The following is a 9,607-nucleotide window of genomic DNA, read 5'->3' on the forward strand; positions in this document are numbered from 1 at the left end:
GATTCCTACTAAAAAGGAATATGCAGTAAGAGCATCAAAAAGCTGCTTTCTGAAAGGAGGTCCCCAAACAAGAGTCAGGGACGGAATGTAGAAACTAAGAAGTTGTGTGGAACACTCTAAATTGTAATTGACTACATTTTCATATCTTCACAGTAATACAAAACACAGTCACTTGGTAGAACTGGTTCAGATTACTTAAATACAATATACATTTTTAGTGCTCTACATAGGTGTCTGGAAGTTACTCGTGTTTATCTGAATTGAAGCTATTAATACTTTTCTACAGCACTAACTGCACACCAGGAAGGCCAAGACAAGCGCAAGTCAAGGAATGGAGTTTTCCCAACGCTGCAGTGTGACAAGACTATAAACAGTTGGTTCCATACACATGAATGGGTTTCTCTGCTATAGGAAATCCGAGTGGAGTAAGGAATGAAGGTGTAAAAAGGTTTTCTTGACGGGAAGGAGGAGGACACCCTGTATGCCTTCAGTTTTCGGCACCCTCTGCTGCCTCACGTTCTTTTCCTGCACTGTCTGATGTCCACAATGTTGAGTTGTCCCTAAGCAGCCGCATGATGAGGGCGCTGTCCTTGTAGGAGTCTTCATTCAGTGTGTCAGGTTCAGCGATGGCCTCATCAGAAGCCTTCTCAGCCAGTGTGCAGGCAAGCTCCGGGTTATTAAGGAGCTCACAGTAAAATACAGAAAAGTTAAGAGCCGGGCCCACGCGAATTGGATGCGTGGACTGCATCTCTTTCTGGCTTATATCAAATGCCTCTTGGTAAACTCCTTGAGAATTCTCTATCGTTTGTTTGCGATCATCAGCACATGCAACTTCAGCAAGGTATCGGAAATAATCTCCCTTCATTTTCAGATAGAAGACCTAACTCTCTGGATTAGTTGCACTGGCTATCAAATACTTAATCCAACAATTCCAGGACCGTGATGCAAATCGACCTCAGCTCCGACTCCACTTTCTCCTAATAGTCCTTAATCAGCTGCAACTTCTTGTCGGAGGTGTCGGTTTTCTGCTCAATGCTGGAGATGACCCTCCAGGCGGACCTGCGACCCCCCCCCCACCACCACGTTCTTGTAGGCCACCTAGAGCAGATTGCACTCCTCGTTGGTCAGCTTAGCGCCCTGCTCCTCACGGCCTTCATGCAGGTGGCCATGTCGTCCTAACGCTCGGCTTGCTCAGCCAGCTTGGCCTTCTGGATCAGCTCGGTCTTATCCATGGTGCCTAGGGGCAAGGATGAGGCGAGAGGAAGAGCGCCGACCCAGATCGGGAGGAGTCCTTCCACTCTCCCCGGCCGCTACACGACTCCCACCACTTTGATCAGATCTTTTCTTTTCTTTTCTTTTCTTATTTATTTATTTGAGACAGAGAGAGGGAGAGGGAGAGAGAGAGTAAGAATGGGAGCCTCTAGCCAAAACAAATGAACTCCAGATGTATGCGCCACCTGGCCTCTGGCTTACATAGGACCTGGAGAATTGAACATGGGTCCTTGGGCTTCACAGGCATATGCTTTAACCACAAAGCCATCTCTCCAGCCCCAGCCACACATTTTTTAAAGATCAGTTATTTGTGTATAAAAATATATCAAAGTAAACATTTCAAAATTATCAAGAATATTATATGAAACATGGGTTTGTCTTCACTATTTTTTAAATTGCTTTATTTTTATGAGACAGAGGGAAAGGAGGAAGAGAGAATGGTTGATTCAGGGCCTCTAGCCATTGCAAATGAACTCCAGACACATGCACCACCTTCTGTATCTCACATGGGATCTGGAGAACCAAACCTGGGTCCTTAGGCTTCACAGGCAAGTGCCTTAAATGTTAAGTCATTTCTTCAGCCAATCTTCACTATTTTTAACAATGAGTAGCCTCAATTTTTATTAATGAATTTCCTGGTTATATGTATTAAGGTGGGATTATAAAGAATAGGTCAGGTTGACTTCTGGTTAAGATGGCAGCATAGGAACCAAGCCAAAGCAGCCTAGGGGAGAAAAATCCAAAGAAAACCCAGCAAAATACACCCTTTTACTAAAAAGTGAGGTGTATGAGAAATTAAAATAGCAGCAGAGAAATAGGAAAGTCCCAGAGCATACAGGGCCCACACAGGCAGGCCGAAGCAGCTCTGGCAGTGGCACCCCAGCTCCAGCAGCAAAAATGGTGGTGGAAGCCTTGGCAGCGGCTCGGGCTCCGGCAACAGTGGCTCCAGCAGCGGCAGCTTCAGAAGCAGCAGCAGCAGCTTCAGCAGCAGCAACAGTGGCAATTGCAGCAGCAGGGGTACTCATCTGCAGGACCACAGTTGCCAGGCTCAGTTTGCCTCGCAGGAAATGCCAGTGCCCAGCTCCAGAAAACAGAACAGTGGTCCAGCAACCCAGCTAGCCTACTTGACTGAGACCAAAATCATCCAAAAAGGTAACTGGGATTGCACCAGGGAAGGGTCTTACTTGGTCACAAGCTGACTTGGAACCCTCAACAGACCAGAGATCTTAACCTCTTGGTTGATAGAGGATCTGGTTGTTATAACACCTACTCTTACATAAATATTCAGTGCTGTTGTTAACTGAATGTGTACAGTGTTTAGTTAAATTTTAGAATCTACCTGTATTTTATTCCACTTAGCCTACTTGAATACTCCCCTAGCTGGCAAACTCAACCCCTAGTAACACTTTTCTAGATACTCTGGGAGTGTTCAGAGCCACACCTAACATCTTAATCTCCTACACTGAAGATATATAACATCAGATCAATTGATACAGCTAAGAATACCCAACTAACTAGAAAATACAAGCATTAACTTAATCCAAGATGCAAAAATATATACATTATAACACAAGAAACACCAAAAATCAAGACAATATAAATCCACCAAAAAGTATTATTGCATCAGAGATGACCTCCAGTGAGAACGAGTTGGAGGAAATGCCAGAGAAATATTTCAAAAGAATGATGGTAAATATATTCAAAGAAGTCAAAGAGCAAATCAAAGGAATCAAAGAGGAAATCAAAAGAATCAAATAAGACACAGGACACCAATGAATGAAATAAAGAAGGCAATACAAGACATAAATAAGGAAATAGAAATAATAAAGAAAAATGAGTCAGAATTACTAGCAATGAAGAACACAGTTAATGAAATAAAAAACTCTGTAGAAAATCTCACCAGTAGAATGGATGAAGGAGAGGACAAAATATCTAAGCTAGAAGACCAGATGGCAGCTCTAATACAGTCCAACAAAGAGTAAGACAAACTAATAGAAAAGTACGAAGGGGAATTTCAAGATATGTGGGACACTATGAAAAGATCAAACATAAAAATTCAGGGCATAGTAGAAGGAGAATTCCACTCCAAAGGCATAGTAGGTGTCTTCAGCAAAATGGTAGAAGAAAACTTCCCCCAAACTGGGAAAGAGGTGCCAATGCAGATACAGGAAGCCTTTAGAACACTAGCCAGACAAAACCTGGAAAGAACCTCTCCTCACCATATTATAATCAAACTACCAAACACACAATCCAAAGAAAAAATATTGAAAGCAGTTAAAGAGAAAAATCAAGTTACCTACAAAGGCAAGCCCATCAGGATTACAGAAGATTACTCAACACAGACTTTAAAAGCCAGAAGGGCTTGGAGTGATGTATTCCAAATTCTGAAAGATTAAAAACTGTCAACCAAGGTTACTTTATCCTGCAAAGCTATCCATTCAAATAGACGGAGAAATAAGGACATTCCATGACAGAAGCAGGCTAAAGGAGTATTTGAAGACAAAACCAGCTCTACAGAAAATACTTGAAAGAATCCTCCATGCCCAAGAGAAGGAAAAGCACACATATAAGGAACCTGGAAAAAACAAGCAATACTCAAATACTAATTAACACAAGAGAGCAAAGGTAGAACTGGAACCACAAAAAAAAAAAAAAAAAAAGGCAAACATAAATACACAATTTTCAATAATATCACTTAATATCAATGGCCTCAATGCCCCAACCAAAAGACATAGGTTTGCAGTCTGGGTTCAAAAGCAGGATCCTACAATTTCTTGTCTCCAAGAAACTCACCTTTCTACAAAGGATGGACATTATCTTAGGGTGATAGGTTGGAAAACGTTGTTTCAAGCAAATGGGCCTAGGAAACAAGCAGGGGTTGCTATCCTAATATCTGACAAGGTAGACTTCAGTCCAACATTAGTCAAGAAAGATAAGGATACAATGGAGTTCTACTCAGCAGTAAAGAAAAATGAAGTTATGAAATTTGCAGAAAAATGGATGGATCTGGAAAGCATTATACTAAGTGAGGTAACCCTGGCCCAGAAAGCCAAATGCCACATGTTCTCCCTCATATGTGGATCCCAGCGACAAATGATTGGGCTTCTGCGTGAGAAGGAAAAAACTCAGTAGCAGAAGCCAGTAAGTTAAAAAGGAGATATAAAGGGAAGAGAAAGGAAGGGAGGAGGGTACTTAATAGGTTGGTATTGTATATATGTAAGCACAATGATTGAGATGGGGAAAGGATATGATGGAGAATGGAATTTCAAAGGGGAAAGTGCAGGGGGGAGAGGGTATTACCATAGGATATTTTTTTATAATCATGGAAAATGGTAATAAAAATTGAGAAAAAAGAGAATAGGTCTGTTTTAATATTAACATGTAAAATATAGTATAATTATTTTCAAGTAATGATTAGAGTCATAATGTTCCAAAGCCAGCAATTTGTAACATTTTACTAAATTTAGTGTTAAATATTTAGGAGCCACTTCTATGGTGCCGCCTGTCAGCTTCTCAAAATATAGGTCACATGACCTTATGTGCAGTCATATAATTGAATGTGAGGATAATGAAAAAAATTGGCAAGAGCAAAAGGTGTCTAAACATAAAATAACTAACAATTAATTCAAAACCAAACTCATAATGAATACAAGGTGTTTATGGCAGCACTCGCCAGTGTTGTAACACATGATTTCACTGCAGTCCTAAGTCTGAGCACAACACGCTCAGTTTTCATGCACATGCCATCATGCCACACAATGTCACCATGAGCTCTCTGAAACAACTCAGCTCAGATTCCACACTATTCTATGTGATGAACTGCAGTATTTTTATAGCATATTCATAGTTTTCTGCTGCTATAGAGCCATAATGATTTGATTTTGGAAAAACAAAGATTTACTATGTCCCTACCAGCATTCCTTAACATGTAAGTATCAAATTAGTATAACCTTGTATTGTATTGTATTGTATTGTATTGTATTGTATTGTATTGTATTGTATTGTATTAGAATTGTGGATTTCAAAAATTGTTCTGGGGCTATAGAGATTGCTCAGTGGTTAATGGTGCTTGTTTGCAAAGCCTGGTGGCTAACATTTGATTCCCCAATACCCGTGTAAAGCCAGACGCACAAATTGGCACATGTGTCTGGAGTTTGTTTGCAGTGGCAGGAGGCCTTGGTGTGACCTTTTTCTCTCTCTTCTTCTCTTTCTTCCTCTTTATTGCTGTGTACCACTCAAATAAATAAATAAATATTGTTAATTGCTCTAGGCTTGAGTTGAATTTCATTAAATGAATTTTGGCTTGTGATTAGGACACAATTTCTAACAAGTTCTGAAATAGCTCAAGACATACTTTTGTCATTTTGTATGTGTTTATGTGAAGCAGTGTTCTCAGCATTGACAAATACAAAACCAAAATATCAAATAGCTGAAAGACAATGTCCTATATCTCACATTACCAAATATTCAGCCAAGATTTAATTCTCTTTTTCTCTTTGTTTTATTTTCACAATTTTTATTAAAATTTTCCATATTTATAAAAAATATCCCATGGTAATACCCTCTCCCCCCTGCACTTTCCCCTTTGAAATTCCATTCTCCATCATATCCTTTCCCCATCTCAATCATTGTGCTTACATATATACAATACCAACCTATTAAGTACCCTCCTCCCTTCCTTTCTCTTCCCTTTATATCTCCTTTTTAACTTACTGGCCTCTGCTACTAAGTATTTTCCTTCTCACGCAGAAGCCCAATCATTTGTCGCTGGGATCCACATAGGAGGGAGAACATGTGGTTCTTGGCTTTCTGGGCCTGGGTTATCTCACTTAGTATAATCCTTTCCAGATCCATCCATTTTTCTGCAAATTTCATAACTTCATTTTGCTTTACCACTGAGTATAACTGCATTGTATAAATGTGCCACATCTTCTTTATCCACTCATCAGTTGAGGGACATCTAGGCTGGTAAGATTTAATTCTTCATATAAAGATAAATAAGCAGACTTATTTCATTCATATGCAAATACACTTTCATCTTTCATAAATAGTAATGTATTTACATCAATAATTGTTTTAAAATACTTTATGACATATTAGCAGTGAATAAGTTGCATTTTTATTTTATACTTATATATCTGAGGCCTTATAACAGTTTCTCAGGTGAAAAGAGGTCATGAGTAGAAAAGTGGGAAAAGCTCTACCCTAGCTAATAGGAAAAGCCACATGTTTCTTTCCTAATTGATAAGCTGCAAGGCACTCCTTTATCAACAAATAAATTTGGACAGTAAATAGAAAGCATTGATGAAGATTCAGCAGAACAAGGCAGACACCACATTGTTGTCTAGAGACATGTAAATAAGCAGAGCATAGTGATTCCGCTCCTATCTGATCATATCTGTTTATGGTACCTATGATATCTGATTGACATAAAATATTCCAAAACTACATTTTTTTAAAAAAAATTTTTTTTGTTATTTTTGTTTATTTATTTAAGAGAGACAGAGAGGGACAGAAAGAGGCAGATAGAGAAAGGGAGAGAGAACAGGTTTTTTTTTGTTGTTGTTGTTATTTTTGTTTATTTATTTACCAAAACTACGTTTCTGTGCTTATCGGCCTTTAAAGAAAAAACAAAACAGAGAAGATAGAGCTTTTCAATAATATAAGAAGCTTTTGATTAAACAACGCATTAAAGAGATATAATAACCAGGGGAGCCACTGCCTCAATTAGAATATGATAAAAGGACCAGAGGCTTGTCACAGAGTTAGCACAGTGTGTGTGATGTTGTGGCCAAGAATGGGAGCAAAAACTCTAAAGTCAGAGGTGTTCTTTTTTGTTTGGTTGGTTTTTGTTTTTTTGAGGTAGGGTCTCGCCCTAGCCCAGGCTGACCTGGAATGCACTATGTAGTCATCTCAGGTGAGCCTTGAACGCATGGAAATCCTCCTACCTCTGCCTCCCAAGTGCTAAGATTAAAGGTGTACACCACCACGCCTGGCTAGAGCTTTTCTTTAAAGTTGTATAACTTTAGTAGCATAAGATTGATAGATGGGTCAGTGGTGAAGACATAAAGCCTGCAGCCTGCATTTAATTCCCCAGTACTCACATAAAGCCAGATGCACAAAATGACACATTCATCTGGAGTATGCAAAGGCCCTGGTATGACCATATTTTTCTTCTCTTGCTCTCAAATAAAATAAACACATAAAGACTGATAGAAATATGACCTCAAAAGGTGTTAGACATTTCAGAATATTTTGATGGAAGTAAGAAATTACCAGGCAAATCTTTTCTATTTTAGAGTTTTTAACAATCTGGTTCTTCAAAAAGATAGCAGAAGGATCCATTACTCTTACATTTGTGAGTTCTGCTTACACTGCCAATGTGATTACTATGATAGCCCACAAGCGCCCAGGAAGATTTTAACATAAATTTTAATTTGTCTGTTGGAGTCAAAGTTGACTGTTCCAAGACTGAGTGTAAGTGGCTGTTTTTAAGAGTTAAATGCAACAGAATTCTGAAAATATTCTACTCATTTTGTTGCTGAAAAATACAAATGTGTCACCTGTTTTAAAGATATGTCATATCTTTCTTTGATCTATGTGCTTGTCAGAAGATAAAACAAATTGTCCAACCTATTTACAATTATTTTAAGCAAAGAATTTTCAGTAAGTTTTGAGATTCATTTTAGATCAACAAGATACAGCATTTTTGCCATTTTTCAAGAGCTTGGTAACATCAGAGAATATAGAAATGTTCTGAATTTCATTAAGAACATGTGAATGCAGAATGTAACTTTAAACAGGAGTGTCTTGCTTTGGAAAGCGCCGCCAATTTACGTGTTGGAAACCACACACCTTCATGAAGTATCCTTTTCTACGACAACAGCTGTTAAATCTGCCAGAAGATTTAAGCTGGCATTAAAAGCATCAGTCACCTGAATTTAGAAGCCCACCCTGGGAGATCTGCCGTGTCTCAAAGAGTTAAACCTTGACTTTCCAAATGCTGAAGAGAAAGAAATTGACAATAAACCTGCGCAGTCTCTTTAACTGTCAGCGCCCAGATGCTCTGGGCGTTCTGAGGGCTGGCCTTGGTTTATGGGGAGTCATTAAAACAGAGCAGCCTGCCCAGCTGATATTAATAAGGCACAGCATCCTCAAGGCCCGCAGCGCCTCTGTAATTCGCAGCAGCCCCCCAATTATCTGTGGGCGATCTGAGCCCGGCTGGGCCTGCAGAGGGGGTTCCAGGCGGGCAGGCGCTTAATGAACAGACCAGCTTATAAACACCGGCTAATCTCTCCCACATGAGCACCGGAGGAGGCGCACCAGTGACAGCTGTTTAAATTTTCAGGGGGGAATTAATGACCCTTAAAGAGGCAGCGCTTATCGGGCTTGGAGTGGGTTTGATAGAGAAGAGTTACCGCGGGCAAAATGTTTATAATCGTCCCCTAAGTGCCTCATTTCTACAGCTTCATCACAGAACTTTTATTGACACGGTTTCTCCTGTGAGTGCCGGCGCTGGCAGCAAGCAAAGACAAGCGGTTCAAGCCCTTCCTGATAGCGCACTTCTAGGTTGCTAATGAGCATCCCCCTAGCCTCGGTCACAAGCCACTTACATCGGGACTGGGGTTGGCATCCTGACATCTTGGTGAAAGCCCTACAGGCACCTACTTGGTGGTTGTGGTCCACAGGGCATGATAATGGATCTGCTCAGCCCAGCATCTGCATGGGCCTGGTGATGGGATGAGGACCCACTACACTGCTGGCTGTCTGAGGAGTACAGCGGGAACAGGTAATTAAGTGCAGATTGGCTAACAAGTGACTTTTAAAAGACAGATCTGGAGAGAAGGGCACATGGCCAAACACCACCCTCTTTCCCACCCTGCCCCTTCTCTGTCTCTTTGCCAGCAGGTCACACCACCTTATTTTCATATGTCCTTGCATTCTCAGCCCCCAGGGTCACTTAACTGGAAGTGGTCTTATTTCTAAGGGTGGGGGCAAAGGGCTGCGCACCAGGTCTAGTGACATACAAAAGGATTTAGGAACACAAATGAGAGAAGAGAGATAGACAATGCTAGTCACTAACCAGTGTCAAAGTGGGAAGACTTTTGCCAACCTGTCATAGAGGAGGCTACGCCACAAAGTAACTAAATGGAAGAAGCAGATAGTACTAGCGAGGGATGGAATTACCTGGTCTTCAAGGTCCATAAAGTCTCATCATTTGTTGTTTCTTTTTGTTCATTTGTTTTGTTTTTGTGTGTCGTGTTTTTGGTTTGGCTAGTTTAGTTTCTTGAAACAGGTTCTCATGTAGCCTAGAGTGATATCAAACTCACTATGT

The 9,607-nt window shown here is 40.3% G+C and overlaps 1 pseudogene; it reads right to left on the bottom strand.

Moving 5' to 3' along the window:
- Positions 1 to 352: 352 nt before the first annotated feature.
- On the bottom strand, positions 353 to 1,232 carry LOC101608362 (annotated as a pseudogene).
- Positions 1,233 to 9,607: the final 8,375 nt, after the last annotated feature.

This window comes from Jaculus jaculus, chromosome 9 (assembly GCF_020740685.1).
Source record: "Jaculus jaculus isolate mJacJac1 chromosome 9, mJacJac1.mat.Y.cur, whole genome shotgun sequence".
NCBI lineage: Eukaryota > Metazoa > Chordata > Mammalia > Rodentia > Dipodidae > Jaculus > Jaculus jaculus.